At 42.1% G+C, this 23,680-nt stretch overlaps 1 long non-coding RNA gene across 2 annotated transcripts; it reads left to right on the top strand.

Annotated features, from left to right (window-relative positions):
• Positions 1-12,293: 12,293 nt before the first annotated feature.
• On the top strand, positions 12,294-22,969 carry LOC310682561. 2 transcript variants are annotated; one of them, XR_014513995.1, is made up of 4 exons: positions 12,294-12,636; positions 19,064-19,142; positions 19,952-20,056; positions 22,762-22,969. It is a non-coding gene; the product is annotated as an uncharacterized lncRNA (long non-coding RNA). The 2 variants fall into 2 exon arrangements; XR_014513996.1 differs by lacking the exon at positions 12,294-12,636 and adding an exon at positions 18,334-18,444.
• The last annotated feature ends 711 nt before the right edge of the window (positions 22,970-23,680 follow it).

Genomic DNA, 23,680 nt, shown 5'->3' with positions numbered 1-23,680 from the left:
CATGGCACCAGGCTTTCACAAGGGCAGCTTAAGGATCATTAAAGTGTCAAGGTGATAAGTTTTGACACTTAGTGGATTTAATGATGGATGATAATGTTACCTCTTCACATTGCAAAACATCTAGGATTCAAGATAGGCTGTGTACATTCCTGATTTATATTAGCCATTTTAGAGAAAACCTGGTGAACCTAGTGTAGGTGCTACTGGTTTTGCAGCCATCATTCTCTTAACGTCAGTTATCGGTCGCTTGGTTTATTTGTTTGTTTGTGTGAAACATTTATACCACCTTTCAACCCAATTAGGGCCCCAAAGCAGCTTAACAGGTACATCAAATGCTGACATTGCTGTCATTCTGGTGTTTAGAAAAGACATACCTGCTTACTCAGGCTATTAAGACTTTTAATGAGCTATTGTTTTAGCCTTCACCTCTGTTTAGCTGTTTTTCATTCTTTTGTTTACTGATGCTCACAAGAACTGAATTTTTGTTCTACTGGGGGGGGGGTTAATGATTGTACACCACCCCAGTATAGATACTAGTGAAAGGCAGGCTGTAAATCTTTTAAGTAATAATTTAAAGAAACATCAAGGGTTGGGGGGGGACTTCCTTGGGTGCAGTTTCTCTCACAGAATAGGGTCTCTCAGATCTCAGCTTCCTTTCACTCAACAGATCCCTCGCCCCACAAATATCTGTTCCAGAGGTCTGGAAGACCTACCCTTTTCCAGGGGAAAGTTGTGGGGCAAATGAAAACCTCTTAAATCCTTGCCTAGAAAGCACAAGGCAGGTGGGAAACCACCCAGACCTTGCTTTTTAGGCATGGGACAAATGGGTGAGCCCTGACTGTCTCTTTCAATGACTGAGGAAATGATGCCTCTCTCTGTCAGTAAGGGCCACCAAGCTCCTATGACAATTGATACCGAGGTGTGGAGCGCCTTTCACACACTTGTGCAAAACCAGTTAAAAGCGCATAGTTAAAGCTAAATGGGACTAAACAGAGTGAACGTTACTTTTCCTGGAGGGTTCTCTGAAAGCACGGGAGAAAATGTTATGATATGAATGGCAGTTATTTAATACATAGCAGGTTTGGCCATTGCATTCTCCAAGTGCCCAGGGTTTTAAAATAATCCTCCAAGCAGCAGCTTTTGCCTTTGTTAGGCTTCAGATCTGTGGCGAGAACTCAGTAGGAGAAAACTCCCTAGAAGACTTTAAACTCTATCAGACGTGGCTTGATTGCAATCACCTCTCCGAGGCTCCCCAGTCATTCACCAAGCCAATTAGTGTAGGCCTCGGTAGATCTCCCCCAGCTGTGAGCTGAGTGAGGGAGCAGGACTCCATTTTGTGCTCTGACACACCACCTGAGTCCCGCAACCAGCTAATAGAAGTCTTCCAAGGGCAAACGCATCACAATGCCATTCCATTCACTCCGCAATTCTCCTTTTCTTTCCGCCCTCCCCCCTCCCCGAAGAGAACTGATCTGCAGGCAGAAAAACCCATTTACTCAAAAATAAGAGTAAAATGTTTTTTCTCCTTTCGATAATGTTCCCGGTTCTTTCAGTAGGTATTATGCTCCGTAATGTGCTGCGCACACCCATTTTGTCATCGCTTTGGGTCATCCTTGCTCACAATTGGTTATTTACTCAGGGGCTTTTGAAATTATTGAGTTGACACATCTGTCAGACGGCAAAAGCAGAAATGCTAAAAGGTCACTTGGAGAGAAACCAGCTGCTTCAGACAAACCTTTCTGTCTTCAAATAGCACAGTCATTACTGCTTGGCAGATGGGGCCCCGGCTTTCATTTCTGTTTTTTCTCCTTCACTTCAGGTATTTAGATATATACTACCTCATTGCCAGGTAAGCGTAGGCCTTGTAATTACCTACACAATAGGCAACTCGCTGCTTAAGGAAAACAGCTCCATTTCCCTCCAAACAGAGAGCCTGTTTCCTCCACAGATACAAACTACAGAACAGCTCACCACAAACTTTCCAATTAACAGATTAATTTTGACAGGAATAAGCACATTTTTATTACTCCTGCTTTCATCATGATGCCATGAGACTGGCATTAAGTGCTGAGTATAATGCTCTGAAGCGCCTACAGAGACTTTCAGCAGCTATGGGATATGGCTGACCAAATAATTCTTAATCACAAATAGATCTGAGAAGTTTGGCCTGCCTTCTGGGTAGCCAAATATTCATGAACCGGTTATTCAAGCACTACATCAAAGCTGGTTGTGATAGAGTATTTTGCACTGACTGCATATGGCAAGATGGTAGAATTTAGAGAGGGGTTGCTTATGAGGCCACAATCAGAAGGCAGTCTTGGAAATAAGTGAACAAAGGACAACCATGTTGCCTCTACAATCATGGAGCCTCGACTAAATCTGGAGTTCTAAATCTGGAGTTTAGAAGATTCAAGGAACAGAATTAGAATGAGTTGGGCAAATTATAATTATCTGTACAATCTACCTTTAAATACTTTCTAGTGAATTGTTTATTTATCACATATCTCACCCCTCTCTCAAAGAGCTCCAATGGCCAAGTTGGAGGTTATCCAATTAGTGTTACAATATTCTATCAATGTCGGGCTTATCCAATTAGCATTATTCTATGCTGTATATTGTGTACAGTGGTACCTTGGGTTAAGTACTTAATTCATTCCGGAGGTCAGTTCTTAACCTGAAATTGTTCTTAACCTGAAGCACCACTTTAGCTAACGGGGCCTCCCGCTGCCGCCACGCCTCCGGAGCACGATTTCTGTTCTCATCCTGAAGCAAAGTTCTTAACCCGAAGCACTATTTCTGGGTTAGCAAGTCTGTAACCTGAAGCGTCCGTAACCTGAAGCCTATGTAACCCGAGGTACCACTGTATATATACAGTGGTATACAGGTGGCAAACTTTGTCTTTAACAGCTGCATTGCAAGTAGAGTGCAACAGATGAAGTTTTTCTCATCTCTTTATTTAATGTTCACTCAGTGGGGTAAGTGTAAGTGTGTAACAGGATGCACTGTGTAAGAAAGACACAAATTACATCATTGTTAAACTTTTAGTTTTATCCATGTTTGTTTTAAATTTAGATGGTAAATAACAGGTGGGGTATTGCATGTTGCCATCCTAATCCTAATCTGGCCCTCGGCTTCTGGTATTTACCATTTTAAAAACAGTTGCATAATGTGATTGTTGGAAACCCAGTTGTGCAAGAGCTTCATGTGGGCAGCAGAGCAGGTATGGCGCTCCAGTGCCATAAACCTTTCACCTCTGTGTCTATCGTTCTTCTTGATACGCAGTAAAGAATTCTGACTCTGAAAGCTTACGTAGAACCAAGCAGTTCTCTGTGCTCTTGTCAACACACAGCCTTCTAAAGCGCATAAACCAGCCGAATCAGACTCTTGAGGCTTATACAGGACACAAAGAAGAAACAACTGTATAAATCTGATTGTGCCCCAATCCCAAATTGGAGTGATGCAGAAAGCTTCTTGACAAAAGCTACAAGAGGCAGTGCATGCAGACTGTGAGAGTCACTTCACCCGGACAATTATTAATAATCTTTTCAACCAAAAGCTACAGCTCACTTTCTTTTGTTTTTCCAACAAAAGCTGTGCTGCTCTGAGTTGAAAAGGACAAGTGACTATAAAAATGTAAGCACAACCCCCAGCTGAGAAATTTTAAAAAGGGGCCATTAAGTCCAAAAAAAAAGGCATCTATTTGTGTTCCTCTTCTAGATGTCTGTGTAGGAGATGGGTGAACTGCTTTGCCTCCCTGAACAAAAGTATATTATGACATTACAACCCATCTGTTTTTCACCAGCACAGAGGTTTCTTATCCCTCAATGCCTTCTGACACTGGCTTTTAAAAAGCATGGTGATAACACGGATACTCGGTCAGTGTTGACTGCCATCAGCATTTCGTTTGAATTGCTGGGGCTGAAAACAGTCTAAAGAGGCATATTAACAAAATAAGAGTACAGGGAGCAGAGTTTTGTTATAGCCTCAGCTCTTATCAAATTGGGTACTAGTATTCAGGCGTCTTCACACCAATGTACACTTTGAAGCACCTGCATAGAGGTGTCCTCAGATAATCATCTTTGGGGATTTTCAGGTGCTGATGCAGCAGTGGAACTGGCACGTTCTGCTGTGTGCTTATATCTAAACTCGTGTAATGAATGTTAAGTTGTTCTTCTGTAAATGAACAATTATTATGGTAGCTTAAATCTCCAGTGATCTTTCCTCCAGATGGATCTGTAGTCTGTAAATGTCTGCCTTACCACTCGGGGAAGTAAGAATGTGAAAACGATATATTCCTCTTGAACAAAGAACATATACAAGACTCATTATTTACACTGTAGAATCACCCTCAAGTATGTTTTATAGTTCGGTGAGTTTATGTTATAAGCATTCCAACATATGTGTGAGTCTGAAGTTCATGCTACTTTGGGAAGATTTACTAAGGAGGCTCCTACCACAGCTACCCCTAATTTCACAGCTGTTTAGTTCCAGCGGCATACCCTGTGTTGTACAGAAAGTAAGTGCCATTGCCCCTGTTCAGATGGATTCCAGGCAGGAATGGAAACGAGGCCCAAAAATGGCACAGGAGTGCTATGAACAGAATGCAATCATTGTGACATGTAATCCTCATCATGCCAGAATCTCCCAAAAACAAACTTCAAGTGGATTCACCTTTCTCAAATATGTGAAACAGACCTGCGTTTTCCCTTCTTACTGCTTTCATCATTATGTCTGCGATTTGTCAACTGCATACCTATAGCTCCCACACCCAAGTGCTGGTTTTAATTTTTAAAGCAGGGATGGGGAAACTATGAACATCTGGATGTTACTGGATTCTGATTCCCATCAGCCTAGCCATAAAGGTTTCCCCAATATGTATGTGCCCAAACTATAAAATCCTCTTTACTGGTCCCACCATATGAGGTCTGTAGGCACTGGAGAGAGTGCCTTTTCAGTAGCGGCACTCCAGTTGTGGAATAACCTTCCCAGACATGTTCACCTGGCACCATCTTTGTGGTCTTTTTATGACAGGTGAAGACAATTCTATTCATCCAGATCATTTATTTATGTATTTATTGCTTTCTGAACCAATGAAATCACTAGTGTTACATGGCTTATATAGAAATGTGGTTAATACATAAGGAAGGAAGGAAGGAAGGAAGGAAGGAAGGAAGGAAGGAAGGAAGGAAGGAAGGAAGGAATACTGGGTTTTGTTTGTTGGGCATTCAGATAGTTGGGAATGGAAAAGAAACAATAGCTATTGCAGTGAAGGCCATCCTTTGTGAATCATGGCACAATCATTCTCACACAGTAAAGACAGACCACACCCCATTCCCCAAAGACCCTTGACATGTCTATTAGCTTTTCCTTTAGGTTTGCATACCTCTCTTGCCTTTGAGTTGGCAAACGTGTGGATTGCAACCTGCCTTCCTCAGGGAGCCAAAGTTCCATCTAGCCCAGAATTCGGGTCTCATAGTGTCCAACTCATGGGAAGTTTGTCAGCCGGACATGAGAGTAACAGCACTCTGTCCACTTGTGCTCCCTAGCAATTGGTATTCCAAGGTTTATCAACTCTGATGCTGGAGGTAGTGCATGGTAGCTGGTAGCCATTCGTAGCCTTGTCCTCTATGAATTTGTCTAAGCCCCTTATAGTTGGAGTAATGCTCATTACTCTGCCTTGGAATACTAGTGAAGTAAAACATATTGTCACTTAAAAGGGAGTAGGTAAAACCATTCTGCCCAGGGTCTAACTGCACTACTGTCAGAAACCCAGATTTGGCCCTGGAATCTTCAGTTCCCAGCCCATACAGTGAAGTAAACGCTCCTGCCTCTGGTGCAATATCTCAGCAGTGTTGCCAAAGAGGGAATAATCTATTTACCTGGCACATGTCCTGACTGCAAGCCAAGAAGCATCACTTTGGCATATTCCTTCATTAGGTACACATTTTTGTTTACAGTTTTCGGCAACAGTTGTAACATTTTAGTTCCCTCCTTGTAAACCTTTTTTTGGTGTGTGTTTTTGGATGCATAAATATAATATTAAATACTGTACTTGAAGAAAGCTGTAGTCTGAAAAACGGGCAGATGTTCCCTGCTGGGTAATGAGAAACATCTTTCTCCAGTTTTCCTGACAGACGTAAATGAAAATGAACACACAGCCACACATACATTACTTTGCACTTGTCTCAGAAACATAATAAAACCTGGAGCTTCTTGCGAGAAGTAAACAAGCAAAGGCAGGTGAGCATCAGATGTGTTTTGAATGTTCTAGAAAGTTACGCTGAAATGTCACCCTTAATTCTATAACACCAAATACTATCCGGAATCAATTGTACAAATTGCGGAGAGTTGCATCATTGTGATTTGCACATATTGCTTTAAGAATTGGGAACATTTTGATGCAGTGCTTGGGTTGAGGATATATATAAACTTGCACTACAGTTCTGTATTCGTCTCCTTAATGGGACTCATTCCTAGGTAACTGTATAGGATTGTAGCCTAACTCTTATTGCTTTTTTGTAAGCAGTGCTTTTTTATGGAGGGACGCAGGGGTACACATTCCCCTAAACATTTTTTGAATCTAAGTTTGGCCTCATTGAGGGGCAGTGTTTCAATATGAGTAGGAAAATGAGAGAAAAAGCTTGTAAGCATTAAGGAATTATTCACATTTGCCACAAAAGCATAAAAACCATGCATTTGCCATGGCAAGATTCCATGCTGCTAAAGCATGCCAATGAATAGGGCACAAAAACACCATTTACCTTCCCGCTGGAGTGGTACCTATTTATCTACTTGCACTGTGTGCTTTCAAATTGCTAGGTAGGCAGGAGCTGGGACAGAACGATGAGAGTTCACCCTGTTGCGGGGCCTTGAACTGCCAACCGTTTGATCAGCAAGTCCAAGCGGCACAGTGGTTTAAACCACAGCACCACCTGTGTCTCTTGCCAATGAATACTGGGGCCCTATAAGACTTTCCCACCTGATTAAGGAAGATATGAGGTAGCAAATACTCATATGCTGGCTTCCTCCTAGCACAGAATGCTAGTGAATACTTTCTTCTGGGGAGCAAAAATGGAGCAGAGCTATTGCCTGCTGCTCTTTGTGGGGGAGTGGCTACCAGAAGTACCTGGTTGGCCACTATATGAAACAACAAGAATAAGGCAGTGAATAATTCACGATAAACATATGCAGGCATTACTTTAATAGCATGTCCACACTGCAGGATCCTAGCCATGTTCAGAGGCAGTGCTTGGTTTGTTTATTGGTTAGATTTATATTCCACCTTTGCTCCAGTTAACTCAAGCTGGTGTGTGTGGCCTCCCATCACCACCACGTTATCCTCACAAAACCTCTGAGAGGTTTAGAGTTGGTTACCAACCCAAGGTCACCCAGAGAGATTCATGGCCAAGTGGAAAGTCCCAGTGCTAGTACAACACTGTAACTGCCATACTACTAGATTAGGGCTGGATGCGGGTGGCGCTGTGGTCTAAACCACTGAGCTCCTGTTGCTCTGTCCCAGCTCCTACCAACCTAGCAGTTTGAAAGCCCACCAGTGCAAGTAGATAAATAGGTACCGCTGTGGCGGGAAGGTAAACAGTGTTTCCGTGGGCTCTGGTTTCCGTCATGGTGTCCCGTTGTGCCAGAAGCAGTTTAGTCATGCTGGCCACATGACCTGGAAAGCTGTGGATAATAATAATAGTAGTAGTAGTAGTAGTAGTAGTAGTAGTAGTAATTATTATTATTATTATTATTATTATTTATTTATACCCCGCCCATCTGACTGGGTTTTCCCAGCCACTCTGGGCGGCTTTCGACAGAATATTAAAATACAATAGTCTATTAAATATTAGAAGCTTCCCTAAACAGGGCTGCCTTCAGATGTCTTCTAAGAAAAGTCTGGTAGTTGTTTTTCTCTTTGACATCTGGTGGGAGGGCGTTCCACGGGGCGGGTGCCACTACCAAGAAGGCCCTCTGCCTGGTTCCCTGTAACTTGGCTTCTCGCAGTGAGGGAACCACCAGAAGGCCCTCAGCATTGGACCTCAGTGTCCGGGTAGAACGATGGGAGTGGAGACGCTCCTTCAGGTATACTGGACAAACGCCGGCTCCCTTGGCCTGAAAGTGAGATGAGCGCCGCAACCCCAGCCTTTGACTGGACTTAACTGTCCAGGGATCCTTTACCTTTACTGCTGAATTAGTTACTGAAGACAACACTGGGTAGGGTTTGCCATATTTCAAAAAGCGAAAATCCGGACACAAAAATTGAGCATTTTCATGTAAAGTTGTTGAGCTACCCCCCTCCCCGGCCCCAAATTCTGCCTGGACGCTATTTCCAATGGGCGAATCACAGATATGTCCAGGAAAACTCAGACATATAGCAGCCCTAACACTGGGAGACTCATGTCCTGCTTGTGGGCTTGCCATAGGCATCTGGTTTACCACTGTGGAAAACAGGATGAGATGGGTCTTTTCTAGGCCGCTTCTAATGTCCTTATGTTGGATGCTGCAGGTACAACCAGAAATAGTGCCCCTAAGAAAAGGTATTTCCCTTTTCCCCAGGGTCAATACACCAACCTACCCTCCTCACAGGTATATTAAAAGTGGAAAGCCAGTACTGAAGGCTGGGCAGCCTGGTCTAGTTCTTGCAATTGCTCCCATCAGCAAAGTGTAGCCAACTGATGCATGTGGACTTTGAGGAGACAGCGTATCAGAGCCCCGAAGGAAGCATTGTGCAGATGTGCAGATATGCACTAAATCCTACATAGCTGCAGCATTGTGATGCAATGGCTGGAATGATTCTCAGCACATGGTTCAGAGCTAGTTTTTGTTGACTCTCTAAGAGAAAACTAATGAGTTTCTTAGAAGAGCTTTGGGGCTTCCTGTGATTTAAAACTGGCAGTAAAAGAAAAAAAAGACAGAGAAGGTAGTTGGTTAATTGACCTTTATTGTGCCTTCTGGTTCATTTAGAAATGGAAATTAAATTAACATGATAATTCAGTCCTACTGAGTTAAGGCTGCTATAAACCCATTAAATTTTATGGCAATTGATTTAGCATTTTTTTCTATTAACTGGGTTTAATTTTCAATATTGTCATGCAGATTCAGAGAAGTGGTTCATTCACTTGGGTTCCTTCAAGTTACCAATCGTAGCTGTTTTATTAGGGTAACTTAATTATGGAAGAGCACAGGCCCTTGCCATCAAGAGCATGTATTAATCTTGAAAATGAGTCTGTGCAAAGAGCATGGAAAAACGAGGGAATCCAGAATATTGTCTGTTAAATGCCATGGGAAAGCTCCTTTCACCTATCACCCTTCCCCTGAAATTCTCCAATAGCCAAAGATATGTTTAAGATTCACCTGCCGTTCACCATAATGCAAACTCTTTATAAACCCCACATTTTGCAGTAACTTGTTTTTTAATTTCATTTCTAAACCCAGTATCTCTAGATCTTAGGCAACCTCAGGCTTGATTCTGTTCTCCTCACACCCATTTTATTGTGGCCGGTTTGCATTTTCCTTCTGCTAGGACTAATTTTGCTATTTCATTAGCATTGCAGAAGATGATAACAACTATATTTTATCTTATACAGTGACCAAACTTCACTAAACAACCAGGATCCCACAAGGAAGTGATCACAAAACAAGGGTACAGACTAGAGTTGTAATTGTAAATTAAATTTTGAAGGGAAGGAGTTCATTGTGGCAATTCTCATAGCCACTCCTGCAAGGACAGTCCAAAAAATGCAAGCGGTTGTGTCGATCTATTATTATATGTAGACACAATCCACAGAGCAGCAGTACATAGATAAATGCCCAATGTATTAGAAACAACATGATCGGAATCCTATACATAATTTCCTGGGATGCACCTCCATTGAACTTTATTGAATGCAGTGATAATTCTAGCTGCCTAGGTTCAGCATGTAAAACATACTGGATCACACTGCATTGGGGGGTATTTTATAGTTGGAGTGTTTTAATTTATTTTATTTGTTTTAAAAATTCTTTTGTTATAGGGGCATCTCTGTTAGACCCATGCTTCTTTCTCTCTTCAGCCCCAGCCACATCACAAACCTCAAGCACATTTATAACATTTTGTCATTAGGGATGGAGGGGGGGGAATCTGATCTCACCTAATTCACACTTTCTGCAACTATATGTGAACCAAAACACAGCCATCCTTCGAAATTCACAAATCTCAGAACTTTGCAATGCAGTTCTCCAACCAAGTAGTGTGTACAAAAATGCCTCTGATAGTGTAAAGTCTGCACATAGATGCAAATAACAGTGAAAATAACATATAAAAATGTGTCAAATTGGGGGGATTGCTTGCAAAAATGTGTATGTTAGTCAAAACTGCATACATACAAAACATTTATTAGGGGATATTTGCCCTAAAATGCTGATGAATTGTTTTAACTAAAATTCACAAATTTGCTGCAGAAATGTGAACTGAGTTTAAGATTGTAGTTTGCCCCTGAGCTACAATTCCCAGCACCCTGCAGAAACTACAATTCCCATGCTGCTTTGGAGGAAGCCATGTGCTTTCAATGCATGCTGTGGATGCGACCGATATATTGAAAGCTCACTATAAGGCAGTTATATAAGTTCTTCTGTGCCAGTTTCGTATCAGTTCATCCGCATAAAACTGATACTGTAACCACCTTCTTATGAGCTCTGCTGTCTGAATGAAAAACAAAACCCCACATGATCGCCATTTTACCTCATCAACAAATCTGTGGACTCATCTGAAAATATATTTTCCTCCTGTTTAATATCTGTGCTTATAAATTTCTGCAATATTGATCTATCCTGTGTTGTTTGTTTCTGTAATTGTGTTAATACATAAAAGAAAGAAATAGCAACATTGCTATGCGGTTTGGTGCCTTAAGGGCGCACACTGTATGGCTGAACAAAATGACAGTAATAATAATCAGCATTTCAATGCAAGATTGAATTCAACTCTCTGACTCAAATTCAGATACAGTTTCGAGCAGATATTCCCCAGGGAGTTCTGAATGCTAGGTTGGGTTAGAGCAAGTATTTCTTAGGATGCTGTTTGTAATTCGTGCTGTTTTGAGATGTATTATTTCCATGTAGTCCTTTTCTTCTGCATCTACTCACTCATGGAGAGACTACAAGGGTGTGAATCCTGGCTGAATGGTGAACGTCAAATGTAAAGTATAATTAAGACAGACAGATGCTTACTGCCCGTGACTATGTGGAGCAATTCTGTTCCTCACTCTTTCCCCGCCAATGATGATTTGCAAAAGAGCCTTGTTCCATATTTAAACATTGTTAGTGTATTGGGAGCGCTTTGGGTAAGCCTGGAGTTATTCAGGAAGCAATTTTAGAGCAGTTGTTGTTTTTTATTAGCTGGTAGGCACTGGAATTTGTGTCAACATCCTATTCCCCTGAATTCTTACATGACTGAAGCTGACATATTTTCCATAGCCATAAATATTGCAGAAGCTGCTCTTGTGTGCAGGTAAGCATTTTACTGTGCGGAATTAATGGCAAACAGCTTTTCTTTATTTGATCAAAGGGGAAGTTATACAAAATAGAATACCCAGATCATAAATTCTTCACTGATGTGTGTATATGAGAAATCTCTCTCTCTAAAAAAATAAATAAAAATAAATTCATTATAAACTCTTTTGATGAAACCGAAAGATCCAGAAATATATACATATTTAGGCACATTTCTTTTCTGTCTGGCCGTGGACTTTTTCTTATCTGTGATCTCTTGGGTGGGTGGGATATTTTAACCCTGCCATTTAAATATATATTTGACTTTTAGATTTTTATTTGTTTTGTTTTATGGCTGGCCGAAGACAGACAGATGCCAAGAACGAAATGTATATGGGTTTGTTCACTGTTGCAAGTAACTTTGAATTACTTTTGCAAAATAAAGCAACTAATTTATTTAATAACTAACTAACAGAGAGGGTGGTAAACATTGAAATATTTATCGGATCTAATAATCAATGGAGTAGGGAAAAAAGTATTTTTAAAAAATATTTAATCTGCTGTTTTAAGTCAAGCTGTACTGCTAGTCAGTGTTCCTTAGATTCGATGGGACTTGGTCAAGGGAAGTTAGCTGTTCTCAAGGAAATGGATGCAAGTCATGTTCACCTGCCAAAATCAGGGCTGAAGTCAGTCCTGGTAAAGGGGGTTGGGTGGGTGGGTGTGTACCACACACAATAAGGCATGGATTTCAATGCCCTGTCCATTTCAGATACACAGTCATGAACCTATCTCTACCAACCTGCTTGCTTTTGAACATGTGAAGCTAAGTGGCAGGACAGCCACAAGAAGCTGCCTTATTACCAAATTAGACCATTTGTCCTTCTAGTAAAGCATACCCTCCAACAGTCCTCAGATAGGGACATTTCTCACTCTCCCGCCAACTGACTCTTCTCGACACCCCCTTTTTTGTCATTCCCCCCCCCCCCCAGAGTATTTCCTGTCAGAGGACGGGCAAGTGCCACCACCATCACCATGACACCAAATGGACACACTAAGAAGTCCCAAATTATGCGCCCTTTTCCTCAGAGGGGTGTTGCTCACTAACTGCCAGGCACCCTCCTAGAAATTATTGAAGACATTTTCGTTTCAACAAGCTTTTCCAGCTGGGTGGTAAGGAATCCATTTTGCATTGTTTTTAATCCTATCTTCAGAAGGTTCTGTTTTTAACTGGTTCAGCTGGTTGTTGGGGTGTGTTTGCCAATCGCCTTGAGAGACATATAAAAGATGGCTAATGAATTAACAAATGACTCATTCACATGGTCCAGTATGAGAAGGGAATTCTCTTCATATGCATGGTTTCTGCTCTGGACACTGGAAGCTCCCCTCATGAAAGGGAATGGCTCATCTTTGCGTGTAAGAATGAACATGTTCACTATCAAAGCCATGGCCTTTGCCTCAGTGAGTGATTAAGGAATGTATTATACATTCAGAAAGTGTCTGAAGTGTAGGTAGGTTCCCACGAGGCAAGACACAGTGATAACAGCAAGAACCTTTATTGAACTAACGGAACCTGACAACAGGGGCAAAATAACTGCTTATATACATTTCTGAAGGCCTGGGCCACTCCCACTCCCAGCGTGATTGGCTGTCTAAACTCACAAGCTGCGAATGCTGACTCAGAGTTTAAGGGCCAATGGCAGAGGCCCAAATCCTGAAATGTTTTGTGATTGGATATCATGTATCAAATCAGAACACAGGGACTCAGACTCCTTAGTCCAGACTCAAGCTCAGGCAAACACAGACCACTGAATACATAACAGTACCATAATGGGATTCTGTAATATAATTAAAACTGTGACGCTTGTTTTAATGGATATGGCTGATGAAGTGCACTGCCCATGTGTATTCTTTAAGAAATATTGTATTAACTGCATTTTTAAATATGTTGTTGTGAGTTGCCTTGGTTTTGTTGGAGAAAGGCAGGATTTAAATCAAAAAAGAAACTCTAGCTATCACTGCTCCCCATTTTACTATCCTAATCTTTCTCATTTAACTCCTTCCCTCCCGGTGGAACACAGTCTGGCCACAACCAGAACATGCATTTAAGGCATGTGGGGAAACCACAGACGGGGTTGATCTAGCCCAGCTAATATTGTCCATTTTGGCAGAGGCTCTCCACAGTCTTAGGCAGTCTGTCACATCACCTGCTTACCTGAGCCTTTTAACTGAAGATCCTGGGGACTGAGACTGGGATTGTCTGCCACTGAAACATGATTGCAAGAGGCTCATTTAGCATTTACATATCAATAGACCCTGATGATATGCTTTCCTTTCTTTTCTGTAGGCAGTGAGTTTTTGACACCATGTCTCTGAATACTGGGGAATGCTGGGAATCACAATTAGGAGAACACTTTTAACCTCATGTCTTCCTTGAGGGGTTCCCGTAAGCATCTGGTTGGCCGTTGTGAGAACAGAATGCTAGACTCAGTGGGCCTTTATTGGTCTGATCCATCCTAACTCTTCTTATGTCCTTATGACTTGGGCAAATGTCCACAACATTTGCAGGGAGGATGTTTATCAGAATGACAGCATTTGAGAAGGGGCAATTTGACCCTTCGTTTTCTCCACTGCGATTTCCACAAAAATACCCAACCACGCCATTCTGTTTGGGTCCCATGGGGCAAGGTGGAACGGTAGCACAAAGAAGAGCTTCTAGTGAACAACTCGCTGTGCCTTTTATCGCTTCGCATCCAGAACCTCTTTCAGATCCCATCCACTCCTTGAAAAGTGGAAGGCCTTAAAGGGCAGGCCTCTGGTTTACAGCACAGCGCTCCATTGTCTCTCTAGGAACTATACTCCCTGCACCGATGCTCTGCTCTGTGGCATGTGAGTCCTTTGGAGGCAACTATGCTGGTTCCTTGCTGGGCTTGGGAGCTACAGTTTCTAACCCAGGCTATAGAATCTTCAGCTCAGGAGTCTCTGTCATCTCCAAAGGTTTCTGGCATCTTGAGATCAGGGGTCTTTTTTCAGTGGTGGTGCTTGGGCCATGAGCTTCCTCCATAGGCACCATTCAGCCTTTGTGTCTGTATCCAGGTCACTGCTAAACTTCAGGTATATTACATTCTCCCTGTTAACAGATGCTTTCCCTGCCTAAACTGAATTGTAATATTCCATTATGGTTGCAGTGAGGAAGGAAAGGATTAAATCTTCTCTCTCTGCATGCTGCAAATCCCACCCCTCCCCCCACAAAAAAACCCCTTCACACCTGTAGTAAATAAGAAAAACCAACACCAGGATTGCAAGTGGCACAATTAACACATGACGTCAAGCCCTCGCTCTAGAAGATGACACAAGGGAGAACAGAGGAAATTTGCTGATGACACTAAATTGTTCAGGGTTGTTAGAACACAAATAGGATTGTGAAGAGCTCCGAAAGGACCTCTCCAAACTAAGCGAATGGGCAGTAAAATGGCAAATGCAATTTAATGTAAACAAGTGCTTTGGTCCACCACTCAACAGAACATTAAGGAGTGAAGAAATCATCCCCTGTAATAGTGATTCAATAGCACTCTGCTAGTGAGCGCTGACAGGTAAGTCATGGAGCATTCAGTTACCATCCCCCAAACACTTCTGTTGTGGGACTTCTGCTGAGACTTCTGCTCACTGACTGAGCCCCAAGCTGAGCCAAGATGCACAAGTTGTGCCAGTGTATCTTCAGCTGAGCCGGAAGAAGAAGAGGAGTTTGGATTTGATATCACACTTTATCACTTCCCAAAGGAGTCTCAAAGCAGCAAACAATCTCCTTTCCCTTCCTCCCCCACAACAAACATTCTGTGAGGTGAGTGAGGCTGAGAGACTTCAGAGAAGTGTGACTAGCCCAAGGTCACCCAGCAGCTGCATGTGGAGGAGCGGAGACGCGAACCCAGTTCACCAGATTACGAGTCCACCACTCTTAACCACACTGGCCAGAGTTAGGGACTTGAGCCAGAGCTAGAGACTTGCCACATCCTAACTTACTCACCCGGGCTTCGGATGGCCCAGTGCTATTTTTCTAGGAAAAAAGGGTGCCAGAACTTAGCACAATCACCTCCCTTATTCTCTTATAATGGCAACAGCGCCCACCTGAGAGGTGCTGGAACTGAGTCCTGGTGAATTCCGGCTGAAAAGGGGCCCTGGGATTGCCCTCCTTAGTATAACAAAGTCACGCCACTGCTATGCCGCTCACACTGCTGTAATGATATGTAAGGGATAAGAGCCACAATAATACTTTTCAAATGTAATGGTTTGTTTTCTAATTCAACCATGAAAGCATTCAAGAGTGGGCCTTGGACATTCCTGAATCTTGCTCCTCCTCGCTGTTTAATTTCTGTGCATGTGTGTGCGCGCACACACAAATACACACACACAGTGAAATCTGATGACCCTCTACCATCTTAGAGGGTTGTACAAGTTCAGGTATAGGTGATGCGTATTCAAGTGACGTTCCTATGTATGAGCTCTATTGTGTTCCTTACTGCTTAAGAAACAGACTCTGCATAGATTCTATACAGAACACATTCCTTGAGCAGTAATTATTATAAAAACACGAAATAGAATTTAAGTACAAATCAAGAGCTTTCTGTTCTATCCGTTTTTGTGCAGCCTTCACTAAATTGTGGCAGCTACTTTGTCTTTTGTTTGTTTTCTGTTGCCATTTCAGGAGATGGTAAATACATTGTGCCATACCATTTTATGTTTTATAAAAAGGTGACCCTCACTTTCCATTTCAAATGCGGTTTCTTTAATGAAAATATTGTAATGTCAGTCCATGCAAAGCAAGTGCATATTAATATGCGTTTACATCTGTCTCATATTAATATTCATGCCTGAATCCACATCTCTACACAAAGCCAATTTTCTGACCATCTGTGTGATGGCTGGTGGATGCAATGAATAAATTTTATTTGTGAGGGGAGTGATAAATCATGTATCTTCGGCTTTTTTTTCTTCTTCCTTCTTCACCCACAATCTCTGCTCTTAGGTGCTAAAATGTTTTCATCGTGGTTTGGAATTTTTAAGCAAAACCAAGCGATTAACCCCTTCACACCTTTCTGTAGTTCTGCCAGATTTACAAAAGGACATAGGAAGAAGCTTAATGAGAGCCAGGAATGTGTGACTCTGCAAGAGCTCCTGCCACTTTAGGTACATCGTCTCCTTGTGTGTGTGTGTGTGTTTTTCTGAATTGCATCTTCTTATTTTAGGAATTCATTGGACTTGGTAATTTAGAGCGTCACTCTAGTACCTCAGACACAAAGGAGAACATACGCAATTCTGGGAGTGCCAACTTTCATTGTAAAATTCTTGATCATTTCCATCATGTGTTTCTTTTATGTCTTTCTGTCTTATGTCTGGTAAAATCCTCAGAGGTGGGGGATTATTGTTATCGATATTCTTACTGATATTCTTATTCTCATTCTCATTATTCCTGCTTCACTTACATGTGAGGAACTGTGGTCAGTGGTTCCTTAGAGTAAAGATTTACTGGGCTTTTACCTCAAAGCCTGTTTTCAGTGACAGAATTCTACTCTGGAACATGGAACCATTTTCATCACTTTATGTGATGAGCAAAAAGGAATTCTCTCTGCCTGGGTTCCAGGGGCACATTCTCCTTTTGTTGCATCACAGATGAGCTGCAACAGTCATTAGAACAATTCTAGGCCCTAGAGTAGGAAGAGTAGCGAATTCCACTGGAAATGGGAGCAGAAATGGTCAATGTTCACTTATTTGTCCTTTGAATGGAACGGAAATCTATCCAACTACCTATATTGGTATTTGCTGTTGCTTTCAGTCTGCAAACAATTGATTGTGCCCCCCCCCCCCATTTGCATGGTGTTTCCTTTGCACTGAAATGAATGAGGTGGAATAAACTAATGACAACATAATTTACATAATTAATTTTGTGCGTCACATAATTTTTGCCACACAGGACAACTAGATAAATAATGTAGTTTTTGGTGGAAGCTGAACTGCAGTGGCATACTGTCAGAGCTGGCTCCGGGTCCCAGCTCACCAAGGACCAACGCTAGCCGGTAGTAACGTATCAAAGTCTTTATTGAAGAATAGTTTCCATTTCCAAGCCTCAGCGTCCCAGCTCTACATCTGTACTCTAGACCGGCGAAGCTCCGTCTGAGTCTCCGCCCCCTGCACACCAGTTTAAGACTCTAATCTTACTCCACCTCTTCCTTCTCTCTCTCTTCCTCTGGGTCCTACTACCCCCTGGGGTCTCCTCCCTCCTGGACTCTTCTGAGGCAGACGTTGACCCCTCTGACTCCTCCCCCTCTCTTCGGCGGGCTTTAGGACCTGGCTCCCTACCCGGGCTGCCCACCTTGCCGCCCTCCTGTACATTTGAACTTGGCGCGCGCGCGCGTTTAACTTTCCTGATGACCGTTTCCTCGCTCCCTGACGAGGGTGTGATCCCTCCTGCCTCACGTTCTCCCGCTGCCCGCGCGCCCCCTGATCCCGATGCCTGGGACTCCTCCCCCCTACTGTGCTCTGGGGGGGACGCTGGTCCGGATTTCCAGCTGCTACTCTCTGAGTCCCCTCTGGTCCCTTCTTCCCGAGGTGTCCCCCTGGGCACTCCCCTTGCCCTGACTATGGGGGCCCCTTTCTGTGAATCTTCCGAGTCACTGGAGAGACTCAGAGACCTCGGACTGCTGTCCTCGCTGACATTTCCTTCGGACTCCTCCCCCTCGCTCTCCACTTCCTCCCTCTCCTGTGACTCTGCTCCTGAACCCCTGACACATACAAACAAATGCATGTCACAAATGCAAGGTAGAATGGAAAACCTTCCTGCCCTAGAACCAGCCGGCATACAAATCTGGGCTTCCATAGTGAAGATTGAGCTCTTGGTCCATTTCCGAGCTCAGTTCAAAGTGTTTGCGTTTAAAAACTCTGCATGGCTTGGGACCCAGATGTCTGTTGAACCAGCTTCTTCCATATGTATGTTCATTCACTGAGGTCATCATCTGAAGCTCTTGTGTGAGTGCCTCTGGCGTAGTGGTTGGTTCAACACGTTAGAGCTGTGAGTGGGAAGTATGAGTTCAAAGATCGGTCTGGTGCTTTGGCTGATGGTGCCATGAAAGAGCATGCAATGGTGGTTGAAGAAAGAGAGCTTTCTTGATGGTGGCACTCTGCCTTTGGAATCTCTCATAACAAAAAGGGGTCTGCAAAAACCCCATCTAGGCCAGCATTCTGTTTTCAAATTGGATAACCAGGGCATAAGCAAAACATGAGCATAATAGCCTTTTCACAGGAAGGCCAACTGATACCTATTCTGATCTCATTTTGGTGCCAGGTGAACACCTTCTTACTTTTCCCATTCTTCTTACTTGGAAGGAGTGTTATTCTAGTTACACATCTTGAATTTGAACTACTGTGTTTTGTCTTTGTTTTAAGTTACGGATATTTAGTTTCTGTTATATTGTAGTTTCTATATTCATATTTTAGTACAAGCTGTCCTGAGAACACTACCAGGTTGAAGGTTCAGGGTACAAATAAATAAATATAATGTGATTTCCAACCGTGACTGAGATCTTCTTATGAAATTTGACACGTTTAGCTTCCCTATAATGTTTGAGTGTGTGGCTGAACTGGAATTTTAATCCAAGCTGGTGGAGTTCAATGAGACATATTCCCAGGTAAGCGCATATAAGGTTGCCGCCTAAGACTTTGTGTTATTCAGTGTAGAGAATTAGAATCAGCATCCATATAATGCTCCACACATCTGTGAATGAGCAAACAAGCATGTGCCTCCATCCACCTTCTACACATGAACCATTTTGCCAGTCTGGGTGAGATATTTAGTGATGATGAGGGGAAATACTATGCTGGATTTCCCCCCTCTGTGACCTATTATTCCCTGCCCTCAGTTACCGTCCCAACAAACTAGAGGTAAGAAAAATATACAGAGGTTGGCTAAATATTAAGTCATTGGTGTCTTTCGTGGCATCACCAACCAAAACACTAGACACATCTTTCATTTCATACAAAATTTATATGATTACAGGTCCCAGAACTAATGAGTTGAACCAACAGTTGTCCAGCAACTGAATGTTGTAAACTTTAACCATCTCACATCTACTGGAGACAAAGATCAGTTCTGTAGCAGTACTGAAAAAATAGTTTTAGTGCTCCTGTTTTAAGATAGTGTTTCTCATCTGCAGTATTTATAACTGTATTTTAGCTATGACATTTTTTTAAATTAAATTCTGTCTTTTGTTAATCTGTACCTTTTTAGTAGATCAAGTTGTTTTAATCAATAAATTTAAGCTATTAGGGGTTGCTGTTCGGAGGAGACATCTCTATGTCATAACATATGGTTCCACTCTCATTCTTTGCTCTTCAAAAATATTTGAATCTACTTTCTTTACACATAATAATATGAAATCACGGTTGGTAAAACCTGAAGTTTTCTGATTCTTTCCCTGATTCTCTCTGTTTTCCTAAGGCAAATCTCCATTCCAACAGGACAGAATTTATGAAGGCAACCAACTTGCATAAACATACCCAAGACATTATGATAAAACGATTCAAGGAACCCATGAAGTGGAAGGTGGTGTGTGTGTGTGTGTGTGTGTGTGTGTGTGTGTTTAAATTTCCTTTTGGCAGGCCAAAGGCATGTCACTAGCATGTAGCCTACTTCTGCCTTTGACAGTACAACCATATGTTAGTTTTGACATTTTTTGTTCACTGAAGTTCAAAAAGGAATTTGAAATGAGCTTCGTACATCATCTGCATAATTAGCAAGAAATCATTTGTGGCTCCAATCAATGCATGCAATTTTAATAAATTGCTCTAATAACAACTCTGCAGAAATTAGACAAAGCCGTCATTGGGTCAATCAATGCTGCTCAAGAAAATAGCATTGTAATGAAACTTCAAATGACAGTGTAATTCTACTTCATTCCTTTTTTTATATTATTTAGGCAAATAATGTTTTACTGAAAATCTTTTGCAAATGGAGGACAGAGTGGTTTGAGAGATTGTTAAAGAACATAATGCCTTTCATCAGTAGATTGCTATCCGAGCTTTGTAGAAATTGAAAAATGTTACAATGTAAGGGCTAATGAGTGAAGCATAAGTTATTATCACCCTTTAAGAGGAACTCAGTTGGCAATGGGTATCTTTTTCTCTCTTTTTTTTTAACATACTCAGTGCTAGAGCTTTTGGATCCTGGCCCAGGGGACTGTCAGAAAATATGATGAAGTGGCCTCTGGACCACAAAAGCTTAGGCTACAATAAATCAGTTTTAAGGTGCCAAAACAACCTCTTTTGTTGTTTTTGCTGCAGCAGACTGACATGGCTAGCGCTTGAGATGTTCTCAGTAATAATGTGCTTATTTATGACGTATTTATCTTGCTTTTCCTCCTAGGAGATCAGGGCAGTATATGGGGCTGCTCCCATTTTTATCTTCGCTAGACTGATATATAATGACTGGCCCAAGGTCATAGCCAAGCCGGAAATTGAATGCAGGTCCCCCATGCCAAGTCTGACACACTATCCCTTACAAAACACTAGCTGTCCTTTATGGGTGGTCCAGTGCCCTACTTTACAGAGGACAAGCACCTAATTGAATGCATCCTCTATCTGAAGAGCTGGCCATGGGCTGTTAAACATTTCTGGTCCAATTTCTAGGCGCTTGTAATTATGTTTAAAGCTACAATGGCTTGGGCCCCCAATACTTCAGTAGGCACTTCACACTTTAGTCTCTGGCCTGCCTATTCAAATCATTTGGAGGGCTGCTTTCTTCTATGTTCCATCTGTAGGAGTTGTATATTATGTGGAGACATGGGGGGAGGCCTTCTGGGCTATCTCATCCTGACTGTGGAATGCCCTCTGCTCATTGGCTCCATCACTGGTCTCATTCTTATGACAACTTAAAACCTGGCTATTCACTTAATCTTAATTCACTTAATATGGTCTGAAGCTCAACATCAAAAAAACGAAGATCATGGCCACTGGTCCATCACCTCCTGGCAAATAGAAGGGGAAGAAATGGAGGCAGTGAGAGATTTTACTTTCTTGGGCTCCATGATCACTGCAGATGGTGACAGCAGCCACAAAATTAAAAGACGCCTACTTCTTGGGAGAAAAGCAATGACAAACCTAGACAGCATCTTAAAAAGTAGAGACATCACCTTGCCAACAAAGGTCCGTATAGTAAAAGCTATGGTTTTCCCAGTAGTGATGTATGGAAGTGAGAACTGGACCATAAAGAAGGCTGATCTCCGGAGAATTGATGCTTTTGAATTATGGTGCTGGAGGAGACTCTTGAGAGTCCCATGGACTGCAAGAAGATCAAATTCTTAAGGAAATCAGCCCTGAGTGCTCACTGGAAGGACAAATTGTGAAGCTGAGGCTCCAATACTTTGGCTACCTCATGAGAAGAGAAGACTCCCTGGAAAAGATCCTGATGTTGGGAAAGATGGAGGGCACAAGGAGAAGGGGACGACAGAGGACAAAGTTGGACAGTGTTCTCAAAGCTACCAGCATGAGTTTGACCAAACTGTGGGAGGCAGTGGAAGACAGAAGTGCCTGGTGTGCTCTGGTCCATGGGGTCACGAGGAGTCGGACACGACTAAACGACTAAACAACAACAACATTCACTTACTTGTTTGTGGGATGTAAACTGCAATTGTATTTAATGTGCTTATGTAACCCGAATTTTAGCTTTTAAGAGGAGTGTTGATTTGATTACTGATGTGTTGTTTGTAATTTTATGGCTTGGAACCCACCCTGAAATAAGCATTGCAGTCTGAACACTGATGAGGGTTTTTATTTCCTTGCCTAGCAGCTATGTTACCAAACAAGAACTTTTGACAGAATATTGTTTGATGGAAGGTTCCTTCACACACACACACACATGGCTAAGTCAGCCAGCCTTGTGAATGCAAAGATTAGAAGATTTTCATGTCTCTAGTTCCTTTTTTAAAGAGCCAACATTTTCCAAGTAGACTTTAAGAAGTTTCTCCAAACAAGAGATACAGATCTGACTTTATCGATTCCAAGTTTTTAAATAAATGTTCTGTCCAATCAAGTATAAATTATACTCAAGAACACATTTCTATGGATGAAGCTGATTTCTTCCTCTGCTGCTCTGTTCCAGAGCAACATTTGCAACACTATACGCAGAGAGATTATCAGCACTCAGTATTATTATTTTTTAGTGTACAAAGCTAGTGTACCTTGCAGTGAGATTAGTTATATGGAAAATAAAGAGGAGGTTGGTGCCTCAGTTCTGTTGTGTTTTTTCAGTAGGAGTACAGGAAGAAGAACAGAGGAGTCTAAGCCATGAATGTGCAGCCTTCATCTCAGATGCCTGCACTGATATTCTATACAGCCTCTAGCAAAATGTTGAAGAATGTGCTTGATTCCTTTGAAAAGTTCCCAAATTCTTGGGAAAGTTATGTGAAAGAGAAGGGCCCATGCTACTGCTATGACTCAGTATTAAAAGTTCAAATTTTGAGGGATTTTTCAGTGCTTGTAAACAAAGAGAAATACATTTGTTATTTAGAAAGTTACCGGGGGGATTAAAAAAGACAGACAGAGAGATTGCTCAAGAAATAACAAACAATAGTTTTATCCATTTAAAGCAGGCATGTCCAAAGTTAGTTTCGGGGCCCTAATCTAGTTGATTTAATCTGGCCCCTGTGGCAGTACGTCCTGGGTAAAATCCTAAAAAGCTCAGCAACTTTAAAACTTTAATCCTAAAAAAAGCTCAACAACTTTGGTCGGCCCTCATGCACATTCACTTCATCAAATCTGGCCCTCTTTGAAAAAAAATTGGGCACCCCTGATTTAAAGATAGCTGTTCATCCTTGTAGTGACTTGTAGTCGGTTTCTTGAATCAGTGGTTAGCAACAGACAAAAAAAGCAACCTTTTCTTCCTCCTGTTGGTTCCTTCTTTAGTAACTACCTGTTATCATGTAGATTGTGTTCCTTCCTTCCTCCTTCTTCTCCAGTCTTTCTTTCTTCGCCCTTGTGTTAGGACTCCTTTGTTCTCTTGATCTCATGACTCCGTAATGGGCATATGTGAGCTTGTGCTCAGAATGGCTTTGTTAACTTTAACTTTCTTTTATTCTTTCAGCCAGCAGTCTTACCAGGCTCTTTATTTCTGCACACTGCTGCAATGTTTACCAAACTGTAAGCCTGTTCAGGTGACCATCTATGGAGCATG

This window comes from Podarcis tiliguerta (assembly GCF_965153285.1).
Source record: "Podarcis tiliguerta genome assembly, chromosome: 7".
Classification (NCBI taxonomy): Eukaryota; Metazoa; Chordata; class Lepidosauria; order Squamata; family Lacertidae; genus Podarcis; species Podarcis tiliguerta.
The sequence above is the reverse complement of the archived record's forward strand: the minus strand, read 5'-3'. Positions and strand labels throughout refer to the sequence as shown.